Genomic DNA, 17939 nt, shown 5'->3' with positions numbered 1-17939 from the left:
AAGGAAGGAGAAGAGGACCTCCCCCATCAGTGAACTTGGGGAGGGGCATGCATGAAATGGGGAGAGGAAGGGTGGGATCCAGAAGGGAGGAGGGAGAGACTTATGGGGGGATACAAAGTAAATGAAGCGTAATTAATAAAAATAAAAAAATTAAAGGCAAATAAAGCATCCATCACAGTTGTAATTTCATTCACTATTACCAAAATTATAAGGACATGACTTACACAGAAGGTGGAAGCAAAAAATCAGAAGCAGGTTTCGGTTTACAAAATATTTTTCTCACAACATAGAACAATAATTTGGTTGAAAGCAATCTTTTAAAATTTTCCTTGGTTGTGAAAGTCTGGACTAAGGTAGATTTTGCGAGAAAAGGGGAACAAATGGGAAGTGAGTTCCACAGGAGGAGAGATTTAGAAATTAAATGAACAGAAAAACTGACAGATACACTAATGAAAATCCCACAGGCTAGTTTATATCACACATCTTCCTTGTTGTCATAGAAAACACAGAGATCCATTTCGATGTGGTCTGAGAAGAGTCCACTGTACTGTGTGGTCACATGCTGAGCCCGTCAAGAACAGCCTTCCTAATGTGGTCCTTGCTCCTCACGAACAGCCTTTAAGGGATAAGCTGCTGTTCAGTCTGTGCTGATAATAATATGCACACATGTGGAAACGAATAGTCTGCAGTTTCAAGCCCATATCTGGGGTTTCAGAGACAGACTTTCAGGGAATGAAATACCGGGCTATTCCAGTTAAAGAAGATGTAGTAGCTTGAACCTCACTTAAAGAACACCAATTAAGCAAAATCTGCAGAACACATGGAATGAATTGCAGCCCTAGTTCCTAACACTGAGTGCTGCTGCTGCATGCCCTACCTAGTCAATAAAAAGTACCTGTTGAATAATAAAATCGATTTAAATAACATAGTTGTAGCATTACTTTCATTGTTGTTATATTTGGGACAGTTTCCTCTGCACAGCATGATAATGGTGTAGAAATGATGAACCTTAACAATGGCTACACAGTTTATTTTATGAGGAAAAGGAAGGAGAAGTACACACTCGAGTCAATGAAAAATTTAATGGTAAATCAGAATTGAAGAGTTTCTCAGAATTCAGGCAGCAGAAGCTAGCACCGTGGTCTTAAGGCAGACACTGAGGTTTATGTGCCTTCAGTCAGTATACTGAAGTTCACTGTACTTCTGCATTAAGCCATGTAAAACTAGGTAGGTAGTTACATATTTTATAAGAACGTAACTTTTCTTATGCATTCAAGGTATACATTGGTAAAGCAAGAGGGATCAACCCATCGAGGTGTTTACTGTGAAGCCTGAGAAATGGGCTTGATTTCCATAATCCACAGGGTAGAAGAAGAGAGCTGATGCCCCAGATTTGTCTTGTGGCTTACACATGTGTACCGATGCATGAACACAGAGAAATAATAAAATAAGAAAAAAGTGAAAAATCATATACACAAATAAACAGCACAGTGTTCATGGCTTATAACCAACATCCTCTAGGAAGATAATTGTGTTTCTGAGTGTGTTAAGACCATTGATTAGCTACTTCCAGTTATATGACACAAACTGCTTAAGTCCTGTGTTGATACACATGAGTTCCAGAATGTATATCTCTAGAGCAGTGGTTCTCAACACTCCTAATGCTACGACCCTTTAACACAGCTTAGGTTGTGGTGACCTCCCAACCATGAAATTACTTTCATTGCTATCTCAAAAGTGTAATTATCTGCTGTTACGGACTGTAATGTAAATGTCTTTGTTTTCTGGTGGTCTTTGGGAGTCAGGAACAACAGGTCGAGAATCAACTGCTGTGGAGTGTGTACACCTTCTAAGACCAGCTTCTCACTGTCTCTATTACACTGAAACTGGGTGTCAGTCAAAATCCAAAGAGCTAAGGAGGTCACAGCATTTGAAAAGCATCTCACTCTGGTCTTAAATTTGGGGCACAAGTTTATTTAGAATAAATTAAGCACTAATGAATTTGTATCAATTAAAAAAGCTATCATTTTGTTTTTGATCCGCAGTCAAACTGTGTAATGCTGCGTCCTTTACAACCACCTGTGCAGACAGGTCTGAGCCTTTATTCCTGACCATCAAGAAAATGTGGCACAAGCTGACTTTTTAAATGCTACTGCATTTTTCTCATCTATGGATTTTCAATACATCTCAAATTAGAGGCCTAAAGAGGGTCCTAGTAAGAGAAATATCCTCCTTTATAACCTTTATTAAAAGGTACACTAAACATCTACCCTACTGAATGTATTGTAATTAATGTAATTTTTTTAAAAAAGGGAAGGATTTAAATCAATATTTAAACACTTTGATGATGTCCTAAATAGATTTATTGTATTTGACAATATCGTTTCTTATATTTATATGATAGTGTTAGGTAACCTTTCTTATTTGTTTCAGTTGAAAATAATAAGATATCAATAATTAGAGTGGTTCATTGAATATCTAATAGTCAGCCTATTCTATACACACACACTGCTTTTTGTCCTCAAACATTGACCAAATAAAGCATTTTACATCATAAGCCTTTTATTGCACAGGAGTTCAGGAGCAAATATTGATAATTTATCAGATATAATTGACATGTTTAGGATCCCACTGAATAATTCTTTGCATCACCCTTTGTAAGGTACCATCCAACGTCTTCTAATGTTCCAATTTCATCTACACATCATTGAGGAATCTTTTGTTGCTTTCTTTTGTGTTTAATATTCTCTCTGCCAACTATGGCATCTAATAATGTGTAGTTATTCCTTCTAAAAAAGTACATGTCTCCTCCTGAACAGAAAATAAATTCCTGATGACTAAGGACACTGAGCATTTAAGTGTTTCTCTGACATTTGATATTTCTATATTCAGAATTCTCTAGCTCTATAGGCCATATTTTAATTTTTCTTTAATTTTTTATATTAACTACAGTTTATTCGCTTTGTATCATAGCTATAGCCTCCTCCCTCACTCCCTCGCAATCCTACCCTCCATCCTTCATCTCTTCCCATGCCCCTTTCCAAGTCCACTGAATGGGAAGGTCCTCCTCCCCTTCTCTCTGACCTTAGCCTATCAAATGTCATCAGGAGTGGTTACATTTCCCTCCTCTGTGGCCTGGCAAGACTGCTCTTCCCTCAGGGGGAGGTGATCAAAAGGCCAGACACTGAGTTCATGTCAAAGACAGCCCCTGTTCCCATAATAGGGAACCCACTTGGATACTGAACTTCCAAGGGCTACATCTGTGCAAGGGTTCTAGGTTATCTATATGCATGATCCTTGGTTGGAGTACCAGTCTCAGAAAAGACACTACCGCATTTTTAAATTGTATTCCTTGATTTGTTGCTGTTTAACTTGCTGAGTTTTTTATATATTCTGGATATTAGCGCTCTGTCATATATTGGGTTGGTAAAGATTCTTTCCCAGTCTTTAGGCTGTCTTTTTGTTCGAGAGGTTGGGGAGAAAGGGGAACTCTGCTCTATTGCTGGTGGAAGTGTAAAGTTGTACAACTGCTTTGGAAATCAATCTGGTGCTTTCTAAGACAACTAGGAATAGTGCTCCCTCAAGATCCAGCTGTACCCCTCCTAGGCATACATCCAAAACAAGTACAAAACAAGGACATTTGCTCAACCATGTTCTTAGCAGCTTTATTCGCAATAGCCAGAATCTGGGAACAACCCAGACGCCCCTCAAGTGAGAAATGGATGCAGAAATTGTGATACATCTACACAATGGAATACTACTCAGCAATTAAAAACAAGGAAAACATGAAATTTGCAGGCAAATGGTGGGAACTAGAAAAGACCATCCTGAGTGAGGTACCTCAGAAGCAGCAAGACCAAAATAGTATATACTCAATTATAAGTGGATATTAGATATATAATATAGGATAATAATACCAAAATCTGTACACCTAAAGAAGGTAATTAAGAAGGAGGGTCCTGGGTAAGATGATCAATCCTCATTCAGAAAGGCAAATGGGATAGACATCAGAAGAGGGAGAAAACAGGGAACAGGACAAGAACCTACCACACAGGGCCTCTGAAAGATTCTACCCAGCAGGTTATCAAAGCAGATGCTAAGACTCATAGCCAAACTTTGGGCAGAGTGCAGGGAATCTTATGAAAGAAGGGGACATAGAAAGACCTGGAGAGAATAGGAGCTCCACAAGGAGAGCAACAGAACCAAAAAATCTGGGCAGAGGGGTCTTTTCTGAGATCAATACTCAGAAATATTTCCCCTCTTACCTTTAAATATATTATGCTGTTATGAATGTATATGAATACTATTACTATCCTGTTGAATTGAGAGCACAAACTGACCATAAGATTTAAGATTTGCACAAAAATTATGACAACAACCAGTGTTGAAAATCTCAGTCGCATGCACTCATTTCTATGCTGTTTCAGTTTCCTTTATAATGCCAAGACATATACATTAACTAGTCCAGAATACTCAAGATTTATTAGGCTAAAGTTCAACATTCTCAACATCCTTTAATATTAATCTTTCTACTTTGTGTGGTCTATAATTTAGCATTTTAGATTGTGGCTTGCACTGAATGTAACAGGCAGACCTGAATGACAGATTACACTGCAGCCCTTAAATTCACTAGCATTCTAAAATAGAACATGATGAACAGAATTCAGAATGCAGCCTCCATTCTAACTCACTGAGAACCGACTCACAAGTGATTATGTAGCCAAGCCGTCTGAAAAATAATCACCCCAGCCACCAGGAATGCCAAAGAAAATTTGATCACTGTGAAAGATTCTTACACATTCCGTATTCACAGTCAAGAATAATTCAAACTGAATCCAGACTGTGAACACTTAGGAAACCATAAGCTTTAAGGTTAATAAATATTTTTTTTTCTTGATCAGGTATTGTGACAGAATAAGTAAACTGAATAAAAGAAATGTACCTTGAATGTGAGCAAAACCATGCTGGGGACCCGGAAGGACACAAAGTAGAAGAAAGGGCGGCACACATCTGAGGGCATGGAAGTGTGTCTGTTCCTCAGTGGCTACTCGGCTGGCTTCTAGTCTTGTTTGTCCACATAATACTTCATGTTATTTAGTGTGTAAAACAGAGCTCTTCAGGGAACGTTGACTCTTGTTGAGGAAACACAGATCTTCTGCTTCAGACCTCAGACTGTTTTTAACATGGTCGATGTACCTTATGCCACAGCCTCCACCTTCTTGAATGGAGAGAATATCAAATTGGCTTACCAGGCCTGCAATCCACAGACTCAAGCTCACTGTGGGGTGGGCCCTGACCAAGTAATTCAACACAGTGAATTAAGAAAGACCTCTGAAGAGTGTGGAGCAGCAAAGTAATGAAGGTCTTTCTTGTTTTATGTTAGATCAGAGTGTACTAATGACACTAAATGCAAAATAGTTCTTATTGCCACTTACATGGTCTATATAGAATTTTTTTAGCCAACTTTTTACTAAATATTTTAGAATAATTTTTCTCTTTAAAAAAACACTGCTTCTCTGTGATTTGGATTTCAGAAAACGCAGTGCCTTTTAAATGTTTATAAGCTAGACAAACTGAATTTGAAAATTATCTGTATAACTGAAATCATTCTCAATAAACACTTCTATAATTTATGACATTAATTCTAGAGTTTACACTCAGTTCATTATGGATCCATATTTCAACTCTCTTTATCAAAAAGTTCGACTACCTTATTTCCATGACAAGTGAGTTGAGTTGCAGTAATTTAAGGGGTGGAATAGTAGGTTCATGGTTTAAAAAAAATTAGAAAGGAAGTAAGTTTGATATGTAGGAGAATGCCATCTGAAAAATGCAACATTTTTGAAAAATTAAGTATTAACGATATAGCACAATATGTATACTCATTTAAAACAAGATAGTAATGGAAGGAGCTCAACATTGATTTTTTTTTTCTGAAAAGCAAGGCATGGAAATGACAATAATTTCAGAAAGAGATGTTGATTAATGATGTTTTTAATGCTCTGGTTCTTGAAAGAGAAATTGAACAGCCTAAGTAGGAAAAGTTCATGAACTAATGAACTTTGTAACTTAGCAGACAGACTCTATTTCCCTCATCTAGATCTTCTTTTACACATATCACAACACAATACTGTGGAAATGAATGTTCAGTAAAGCGTTGAACTGGGTAAAGGCAAATACAGTCTCCTAAATGTCTAATAAAATATTGATCAAGTAAGCATAAACAGACTGACATGATACTTTAGGAGGTGTCATGGGAGAGTCATAGCATTCAAGATTTGCTGTGACCCACACAACTAAGGATAAATGACAGACACACGAACAGAAAGTCTGTAATTAGATGGACTGCATGAACTGATGAAGAAACACTGGCAAAAGCCTAGAAATTCAATGAATTTATTATACACAGCACAAGGACACAGTGGTTTTAGCTACCCTCAATGGTGATGGGGCATCCACTTTTGGAAGCAGTCTCAGGTTGCAGTTATCTTTAGAAAGTAAGCTGTGGCTGATATTTTCTGTACACATTGTCAGAATTCATACTGACCAATGGAGGACCTTGCCATTCCCATGGGTCTAAAGCATTGAGTCCTTAAATCCATACTCATGTCAATAATACACACTCACTTGGGACTTCATGTTCTCTCCACAAAGAGTCCTCGGCCAAGCTTGGCAACTCCACTAAAGAGAAGTACTTCAGAACCCTAGAAACAGTGTGTGGAATGAATGTCCACAAAACTTTGGAAGAACTGGCTGGCGCAAGGACAGAGAGAGGCACCACAGCCAGAATGAGAATCTGGGACTGGAGGCAAAGCACAAGAGGAAAAGGCATCTATTGAGACTCATAACCAAACCTTCAGCATAGTGCAGGGGATCATAAGAAAGAAGGGGAGTTAGTATGACCTGGAGAGGACAGGAGCTCCACAAGGACCAAACATATCTGGGTACAGGGGTCTTTTATGAGACTGATACTCCACCAAGGACCATGCATGGATATAACCTAGAACCCGTGCTCAGAAGTAGCCCATGGAAGCTAAGTTGGTTGCCTAGTAAGGGAAACAGGGACTATTTCTGACAGGAACTCAAGGGCAGGCTCTTTGACTCCCTCCTTCCCAAGGGAAGAGCAGCCCCGCTAGGCCACAGAGGAGAACATTGCAGCCAGTCCTGAAGATACCTGATAAGCTAAGGTCAGGTGGAAGGGGAGGAGGACCTCCCCGTCAGTGGACTTGGAAAGGGGCAGGGAGGAGATGACGGAGGGAAGAAGGGAAGGATTGGGAGGGAATGAGGGGAGTGGGCTACAGCTGGGATACAAAGTTAACAAACTGTAACTAATATTTAAAAAAAATAAAAATTAAATTTAAAAAAGAGAAAATCTGAAAAAAAAAGAGTTGACCTCTTCAAAGGAAGAAGCAACAAGACACATAGTTTTTAATCACATATAATTAAGTTGCTTAAGTAAAACTCTAAGCATTAAGTTCAGTACCAATGTAACCCAGGGGCATAATGGCCTTGGTCTTTTTCTATTTTATGATGAAACTTATTCATGTCTTTTAAAATACATATTTTGAGAGGAAATCAACACTTAATCCTGGGAGTTACAGCTTCATCATCACCAATTCAGAGCTACTAATTTAGTAGCTTACAGGATGTTCCTTCTCCGATGACCGACGTCTCACTCAAAGTGAGTGTGTTCAGTCGTGCCACCTGAGTACCATGTAATTCTGCTATTCTGTCCCAGTTGGATGTTACTATGCAATTATATGTCTAGTTTGGTCATCCAGGAAATACAGATGTTACTCTACATACACAGTCTCAGAAAAATAGTATGGCACTCTCACATCAATTTGTTTTATCTATATCATCGTAAGTATCTTATTTTTTAATAAATAAATAGTAAGAAGATCAGTCTTAATCCAGATGGACATTTGAAGAGGGAGAAAATGGGGAACAGGACAGGAGCCTACCACAGAGGGCCTCTGAAAGACTCTACCCTGCAGGGTATCAAAGCAGATGCTGAGACTCATAGCCAACTTTGAGCCAGGCACAGGGAATCTTATGAAAGAAGGTGGAGATAGACATCCCCCCCCCGGATGGTACAGGAGCTCCACAAGGAGAGCAACAGAACCAAAAAATCTGGGCCCAGGAGTCTTTTCTGAGACTGTTACTCTAACCAAGGACCATGCATGGAGATAACCTAGAACCCCTGCACAGATGTAGCCCATGGCAGCTCAGTATCCAAGTGGGTTCCCAAGTAAAACATGACATGAACTCAGTGGCTGGCCTTCCCTATCAGTGGATTGGGGAAGGGGCATGGGAGGAGAAGAAGGAGAGAGGGTGGGTTTGGAAGGGGATGAAGGAGGGGGCTACAGCTGGGATACAAGGCGAATAAATTATAATTGATAAAAAATAAATTAATTTTAAAAAGTAAAAATAAAATAAATAAATAGTAAAATCTACCTTTAACAAAAAGTAAAATACCACCTTTCGGTCTGTTTTTAATAAGCTTTGTCTCGAGCCAGATGTGTACCCACTACCCTTCACCCTCAAAGCCAAGATGTGCAGAATGCCTGGCAAGTAGACTCAGACTCTTCTAGGAACTGTCCCTGAGTCTCCAGTCAAGAGGAATCCTGACGACCTCAATATTGATGGTATTCAATTACTTCATGTCTTTCTGTACATGTTTTAAGTCAGTTTTGGTGGGGTCAATAGGAAGTATTACTTTCTCCTAGACTTCCAAGATGGAGAGCAAACGCTAACCCCAATATCATCATCTTAATCAACCCTTATCCGTCTCATACCCTCTCAGTCATATTTTATACCCAGTGTGGTCTCAATGCTTCCTATCTTTTTCTCTCCTGCTAAATCTCAGGACAGCAACAAGATGAGCCTTTGTTTTAGTAATATTCCCTTTTGATTTATCTTCATTACTTACAACTTCAGCCACACGGTTAAATCAAGTGAACAATAGGGCCAATTAAATCTATTCCACTGGAGAACTCTCATACTGCAATCAGAACTCTTCCTGCTCTCAGGACTTCAGCCTCTGCCCTTGCACAATAGGGTTGCTACAGATAACAATAGTGTGCTGGGTACCTTAAAAATCTGTGAAAAAGAAAGTGGCAGGGCGGTGAGGTGGGGAAAGTCTGATCAATAGATACTAAATTACAATTAGGTGAGAACAAGAGGTGCTCCTGTGTGATTCCTCAGCAGGGTGACCTCATTGACCATAATGCACCCTACTTTTTGAAAACCTAAGAATAAGTGTACTGAGAGCTTTGCAAAAAGAACTGATGAAAGAACCGCATCCTTAGAGAGGGTAGAGAAGAAGGCTGTAAGTTCAAGGCCAGCTTTTGCTAAAGAGTGAATTCAAGGTTAGCCTTGGAGACATGGTGAGTCATTATCCCCAAATATACATAGAAGAGGAGTATGGGCTACAACTCAGTGGTACAGTGCTGGTTTAGCACTACGGAGACCTAACTTTAATCCTTAGTATCACAAATAAGAAGAGAGAGGTTTGCAAATACCTGCACATTTGATATTATTTAAAAATTGCATACTATGTACATATCTTGAAACATTAAACAGCATCCTGTTGATATGTATAATTTTTCTAACTCCATGTATCATTTAAAACGTTAAATAAAAAGGGGGGCTACAGAAATAGCTTGGTGGTTAAGAGCATGTATTATTCTTGCACGGGAACAAGTCTGTTTCCTTAGGCCCATACCAGTAACTCAAAACTACCTATAGCTCCAGCTCCAGAGGATAGGACACATCTTCTGAACTTCCTTGATACTTACACTCATCTCCCTATACCCACACAGATATATATGTTATTGAAATGAGAAGAATCAAACAACCATTTTACTTTTCTCATTAATTAATTTATTTTCTATTAATTACAGTTTATTCACTTTGTATCCCCGCAGTAGCCCCCTCCCTTGTCCTCTCCTAATTCCACCCTCCCTCCCTCTTCTCCTCCCATGCCCTTCCCCAAGTCCACTGATAGATGAGGTCCTCCTCCCCTTCCATCTGATCCTTGTCTATCATGTCTCATCAGGACTGGCTGCATTGTCTTCCTCTGACAGAAAGACCTGGAGGGGACAGGAGCTCCACAAGAGAGAAAAAAAAAAATTTCTCTCCACAATGAGAGAAAAGAAAAAGACCAAGGGCCTTTTTTGAGACTGATACTCCAATCAAGGACCATTCATGGAGATAACCTAGAACCCCTGCAGAGATGTAGACTATGGCAGCTCAGTGTCCAAGTGGGTTCCCTAGTAAGGGGAACAGGGACTGTCTCTGACATGAACTCAGTGTCTGACTCTTTGATCACTTTCCCCTGAAGGGGGATGGAGCCTTATCAAACTGCCTTCTTAATATTTAGTATGGTTACACTCATAAACAATTGCTATTCTCAGCTTTAATGAAAGAAACCTCTCTTTCTAGAGAAATATAATGTATACAGAGATTTAGAGCTGAACACAGATAAATAACCAATATTCACTGGCTCAGCACTAATCTGAAAATTTATGATCATCTCCTCTAAGGTTCAGGAAACCCTGCAGATGAGGGAGTGAAAATAATGTAAGAGCTACAAAGTAAGGAAAATGGCTACAAAAATGTCAGCCACTGGGTAGGTCATTGGAGTCACAAACTCACAGCAGATATGGATACCTACATCATGTCTGAACAAGAATAGGCCCATCAACAATCACGTATATATTAAAGAGGGCCCCTAGGATCCTACTACTCACTGGTCAACTATTTACTGATAGATTCAGTGAGGAAGAAAATCATTACCTCCAGTTATATACCCACTGGTGACTGAATGGTTCCAATTGACGGCTCCAAGCCAACAGTTTCACTAAATGTGTAAGCAAACAAGACTAAAAGTCATGTATCTTAGAAAGGGACTTTTAGAGTTAGAGAGTTATATTAATAGGGATAGGAGGAAGAAAAGATGGGATAGAAAAGAGATTAATCAGAATACATTGTATAAATGTACCACATTGTCAAATAAAATTAATCAATTTTTAAAAAATAATCAGATATGATAAGATGGTATGTAGGTAAGGACATATTTCCCACCAAGTCCGAGGATCTAAGTTGAAATCTTGAATACAAATGGTATGAGGAGAGAATTTCTTCTTGTAAGTTGTCTTCTTATCTTGACATATGCACAAAGCCATGCCCACACACATATATACATGAACTTATAAAATAAATAATTTTTATGAAGTATTTACAAATATTCTTAAGTTAATTGATTTGGATAAACTATGATTTGATCATTTCTTCAAATACTTCCACTCTTATAACATGATATTTACTGTATTGACCATTGGTAGCCTTTTGTCTGCATTAGAGCTGGACCAGAGCTCTAAAGACTACTTTGAGGGGAGAATAAGAAAAAGAAAAAATAAGAAAAGTTTTCCTGTCTATCCCATCGCAAATGTTCAGGGGTAGGCCACACAAAAATAATTCGTTAATTAAAGTTGTTCTACAACTAAAATTTCTCCGCAAAAAGAAACTACAAAAGTATGCCCTGCACACATACATACACAATACAAAGCATGGATGGTCTATAGCAGACACTCCTCAGTTGACGGCCAGGATCCTAACTACTATTGTTAACTTTACTGGTCCTTCCCTCCTCTAGCCTTATTACTATCTATACAGAGTGAGGAAAGAGACCATGACCTTGTAATTTTGTCTACCAAAAGAAGCAGAAAATGGAAAAAAATAAAATTACCACTTCTTCCGTGCATTGCTGTATTATGTACGATGTCACAGGAGACAAGGTTGGATCGTATTTCATATAAAAAATATTTCCATATTTCTCCACAGCCTAAAACTTCTTATAGCTACACATATCTATGCTTGAACTTGGTGCTACGAAATTCTGTTTTTATTGTAAATATGCCCAGAAGCAAAATTATTTACCAGCTTATAAGCTTTCATTAAGTTGTATATTCTTGTACTTCTCACACTCACAAAAAGATACACTTCTGAGGATGGACAGGTGGCTTGCTGCTTAGCAGTGTGTACTGCTCTTCCAACACCTCCTGTACCAGAATGACCTAATGCTCTGACCTATTTACTTTGGTACTCATGTGTACACCCTCATGCACAAACCCACACACATATATGTGCACCTATAGTATATATGTGTATATGTATGTATGTGTGTGTTTGTACACTTTATGTTTCTGAAATAGAAGCAGATATATTTTGTTTTCTCTTTGGCAATGCTACTAAATGAACTTAAAATAGCTAAGACCAGACATTAAAATTATGAAATATAGTTATACTGTTTAAAAATATTTATATAATAAAATACATGGTTTAATTTAATGGAGATAACCTAGAACCCCTGCACAGATGTAGCCCATGCCCGTTCAGTGTCCAAATGGTTCCTTCCGTAGTAATGGGAACAGGGACTGCCTCTGACATGAACTGATTGGCCTGCTCTTTGATCACCTCCCCCTGAGGGAGGGAGCAGCCTTACCAGGCCACAGAGGAAGACAATGCAGCCACCCCTGATGAGACCTGATAGACTAGGATCAGAGGGAAGGAAAGGAAGACCTCCCCTATCAGTGGACTTGGGGAAGGGCATCCTGGAGAGAGGTGAGGGAGGGGAGGGGGATGGAGCTACAGGGAGGATACAAAGTGAATAAAGTGTAATTAATAAAAATTAAAATAAAAATATTTTAAAAATACATGGTTTAAATATTATAATGATATAAAATATATTATATTCTTATCTTATTTATGCTCCACCCAGAATTTATATATGGTTTACAATCTGTAGCTTTTGAAGTTGGAGCTAGAGGAGCAAATTAACTTATATTTATATTTTCAATCACAAACTTGGCTACAATGAGTTTTCTTATCTTACAGTCTCCAGCAACTAATGTCTTATATTAATACAGCTCAAAAAATACCTATATCTTTGATAAACCTAGAGCTAGAAAGCCTTGTGTTGGAGGTTTTATTGGTAGAACTTTTATTTTATGTTTTCTATTTATCATTTTATTCCTTATAGCGCCCCCAAACTCCCTTTCATACATTACCCGATGTCAAGAATGTGGAGCGTAGAAAGTGGACAAGGGGTAAGATGATCAATCCTCACTTAGAAAGACAAATGGGATGTGCATTGGACTTATGACAGAAGTCTACTGCAGAAGGTATCTGAAATACTCTACCTAGCAGCATTTTAAAACAGATCCTAAAGCTAATAACCAAACCTTCGGCAGAAGGGGAGTTAGTATTACGTGGAAAGGATAGGAGCTCCACAAGGACCAAATATATCTGGGCACAGGGGTCTTTTCTGAAACTGTTTCTCCAACCAAGAACCATGTGTGGATATAACCTAGAACCTCTGCTTGGATGAAGCCCGTGGTAGCTCAATAACCAATATTGGTTTCCCATAGTAAGGGGAGCAGGGACTATTTCTGACAGGAACTCAATGGCAGGCTCTTTGACCTCCCCACCTCCCAAGGGAGGAGCAGTCCTGCTAGGCCACAGAGGAGGACTTTGCAGCCAGTCCTGAAGATTCCTGATAAAAGAGGGTCAGATGAAAGGGGAGGAGGTCCTTTCCAATTTGTGGACTTGGAAAGGGGCAGGGAGGAGCTGAGGGAGGGAGGGTGGGATTGGGAGGGAATAAGGGAGCGGGATACAGCTGGGATACAGAGTTAATAAAATGTAACTAATAATAAAAATAAAAATAAATCTCATTCCCCCCCCCAAAAAAAAAAGAAGAATGTGGAGCATGAGATGAGAGGAAGCACATGCCAGCTGTTCACCATCCTGGAGCACCACCAACCAGACAGCAAAATAGCACTAAACTGTTTGCAGAGAGCATCATTAGTCAGAAAGTGACCTTTCAGGATAAATCCCTTCTAGGGAACTTCTAGAAACACATACCACAACCCTAGAGAGAGATACAACTGTTCTGTCAATATTAGGGGAATCCAGGCTGAAAATAAAATGAATGAGAATAGAAGCACAGAACAGATCTAGAATAAAAGCCTTTTATTCCTGAAAGAAAAAAAAAGAAAGAAAGAAACGAAAAAATGGGACTCAGCCTGTGCTTCTTGGTTTTCTTTCATTATAATTTTACAACAGCGTCTTCTGCTTAAAAATGTGGGTAATTTCTTCTTTTAGTTTAGGCTCTCCTAACTTTAAAATACACACGTAATTTTGGTAAGAATACTGACTCCAATCATGATCTGGTCAGAACAAAACAAAATGAAACACAAATAACAAAGGTGGCTAGAATCCTCTTTCTTGGCCTCACTCTGTGGCTGAATTGGTCCATATTCCATAGCCTACATATCACGTGGCATTAACAAGTATTAGAAGATGGATAGTATCAATAATCATGACAAGTAAAACCTGGTTTATTTTTTTATTTATTACAATTTATTCACTTTGTATCTCGGCTGTAGCCTCCTCCCTCTTCCTTCTCTATGGCCCTCCCCTAGTCCATTGATAGGGGAAATCCTCTCCCCTAAAGTCTGTATCAGATCTTATAATAACTGACTGAATTCTCTTTCCCTGTAGCTCTAGTACGGCTACCTCGCCGGGGGGTGGGGGGCTGATCAAAGAGCAGGCAACCAAGATCATGCCAGTGACAGCCCCTGCTCCCCTTACTAGGAACCCACATGGAAACTGAGCTGCCCATGGGCTACATCTGAGCAGAGGGTCTAGGTCCTCTCCTTGCATGGTCCTTGGTTGATTCTTCAGTCTCTGCAAGAAACCCTGAGCTCAGACTTTTTGGCTCTGTTGTTCCCTTGTAGAGATGATCAGGTTTTGTTTCTCTCTCTCTCTCTCTCTCTCTCTCTCTCTCTCTCTCTCTCTCTCTCTCTCTCTCTCATCAATTTATTGGTTTGTTCATTTTACATTGAATTGCAACCCTACTCTTTCCTTTCCTCCCAGTCCTACTCTCCCAATCACATCCCTCCTAATACGCCCCACACTTACCAGGTCACCCTGGCCATCAAGTTGCATCAAGACGCCTCCTCTTTCACTGAGGCCAGACCAGACCGCCCCGCTAAACTATTGTTGTTTAAGAGTATTCTCCTGGCTGCAGCAATCCATGATGATAATCCTGAGGCATCTGAAGGAATGGGCGGGCATGGGAGCGTTAGCAGGCCTTCTGGTGTTGGTCTCCTTGGTTTGCCTGTGGTATATATGCAAGATTAGAGTCTCACAACAGCGTAATGCAGCCATGACCATTCAGGCCTTTACAACCATTGAAGCAGGACGGTCTCTCCAAGCATGGTTGGATACCATAAAAAGCTAAAATATTACAGTCAGGATGCAAGGCTAAGCACTGCACTCAGGATCAGCCGCTTTCGACTCAGAGAAGAGCATGTCTGATTGCATGCGGGTTGATGCTCCAGGTCCCGCCACTGAGAAAAAGGTATCGAATGGGTCTGATGCTCTTTGGGTGGATGACACCTAAATGAACATCAGTACAAAGTCCCAATTTATTTCTAATATCAGAGATCAGACCTCTACTCTTGCGTGATGCGTCTAAAACAAAAAGGGGGAACTGTAGAGATCTGCGTAATGCCGCGCCTTAAAGACGGAGCTGGTTTCTGCCTTCCACCTTCCCGATGGTGCGTGCTCTCTGTTATGAACAAATCCACGTTTGGCTAAGGCTGAGGATCTGGCTTGCTTCCATGTATGTAGACCTATCTGCATTGCCCACATGGCATGCTGGGGCTGGCTACCCAGAGGCTATTTAAGCTGTGGGCTGGCTTTCCCCAGGGTCAGATGATTGTTCAAGGTTCCTGAATAAACTGCATTAAAAAAAAAAAAAAGAGTATTCTCCTTAGCGGGATTGCTAGGAGATACAGTAACCATTTGGCTTTTCTAGGAGTTTTCTATTGGTGAAGTTTCTGCCTCAGCAGAAACCTCAGGTGAATTCCTGAGTTCACAGAAATCCATTTAAAGCAGTGAGCACGACATAAGCCTATCATGTTCCATCGACATGAAAGCAAGGTGGAGCCCTGAAGCCCAGAGACAGGTAAGTCTAACACAATCAGGGAACCTCAGGTTCCTGAGCCTCTATCTCAAAATGTGGAGCTGGAGTTTGTTTTGTGGTTTACTGTTTACTGTTGGACGAGGGACTTACCCTTAGGAGTGCTTTGTTTCCCCAGTGAAACGACCTGGAGTAAATTAATTTTTCATTTACAAGCGGTTATCAGTTGGAGCGAGTGTTTGGGTTAGTGACAGGGTGTGTGCCCACTTCCCCAACTCAGTGTCATCTTTGGAGGTTTTTTTCTCACATTTTCATGTCACGATTTTTGTTGTTCTTCTTGTTATTTTAACCTTATAAGTCTTTTGGGCGTATACTATAGCTTCCAGTTTTGTCTTTTTATGGGATTTTATGTATGTGTAAATGTGTGTGTCTCTTATGTTTTTTACTTGGCTCTTTTACTTCTGTTTGTTTTTCCTTTTCTGACTTGTTGGGCTTTTTTATTTTATTTTTTTATTAATTACACTTTATTCACTTTGTATCCCCCCCATAAGCCCCTCCCTCCTCCCCTCCCAATCCCACCCTACCACCCCCTTCTTCACACATGCCCCTCCCCAAGTCCACTGATAGGGGAGGTCCTCCTCTCCTTCCTTCTGATCTTAGTCTATCAGATCTCATTTAGAGTGGCTGTATTGTCATCTTCTGTAGCCTGGTAAGGCTGCTTCCCCCTCAGGAGGAGGTGATCAAAGAGCAGGCCAATCAGATTATGTCAGAGGCAGTCCCTCTTCCCATTACTATGTAACCCACTTGAACACTAAACTGCCATGGGCTACATCTGTGCAGGGGTTCTAGGTTATTTCCATGCATGGCACTTGGTTAGAGTATGAGTCTCTGGAAAGACCCCTTTGTTTCAATTTCTGGTTCTGTTGCTCTCCTTGTGGAGTTCCTGTCCTCTCCAGATCATTACTATTTCCTACTTCTTATATAAGATTCCATGCACACTGCCCGACAGTTGGCCATAAGTCACAGCATCTGCTTTAGATGGCTATTTGTTTAATTTTGTCCCCCTTTTTGAGACAGCTTCTCTCTACATAACTCTGGCTATCCTAGACCTCACTCTTTTGACTAGGCTGGCCCAGATTTTACAAAGATTATCTACTGCTGCTTCAAAGTGCTGAGATTAAAGGTCCATGCCTGTGAAAGGGTGAGGATTTGGACAGGGGGAAGGTGGGGAGGAACTGAGAGGAACTGGGGAATGAGAAATGCAATCAGAATATACTGTGTAGAAACAAATCAATTTTTTATAAAAAGAATTTTAAAGTAAAATAGTACAGGTGGAGATTGATCAAGAAAATATCCATTGTCAACCTCTCTCTTTTTCTCTATCTCCTCCTTCCTCTGTGTGTGTGTGTCTCTTTCACACACACACACACACACCTCACACTAATCCACATATAATATCGTATATGACACACACAAGAGTGCTCATATACCCTTGACATTTCTATTAAGCTGTCATTCTTACTATTTTATCTATAGAAAATATTAGGTTATTTACCTGAAAACTACAAAGGCCACAATCATCACAGAGGAAAATAAAGTTGTACTGACAGGAATATCCTTTCAGTTTTCTATTATATACAACAATCATTACAAATAAGAACTAAGCAGTAACCAGAATGCAGGCAAATTTCTAGGGCACACAGCTTGTTATGTAAATAAGGTTTTGTTGAAAATCAGATGATTCTATTCACATACACAGGTATCGTTGTACTTGAGAGTTATACCAGCATGTTTGAGATGATGTAATAGGATCCAAATATCCCACAAACCCTAAACACACACTCTCCTTGACATACAGTGTGGTTACATGTGAAGAGCTCCATCACAAGATTAAAAAAATAAAAAAATAATAAATAAATAAATAAATAAATAAACTTTCCAGGTGGAC

Source organism: Meriones unguiculatus, chromosome 6, assembly GCF_030254825.1.
Source record: "Meriones unguiculatus strain TT.TT164.6M chromosome 6, Bangor_MerUng_6.1, whole genome shotgun sequence".
Classification (NCBI taxonomy): domain Eukaryota; kingdom Metazoa; phylum Chordata; class Mammalia; order Rodentia; family Muridae; genus Meriones; species Meriones unguiculatus.
This window is presented reverse-complemented; position numbering follows the sequence as displayed.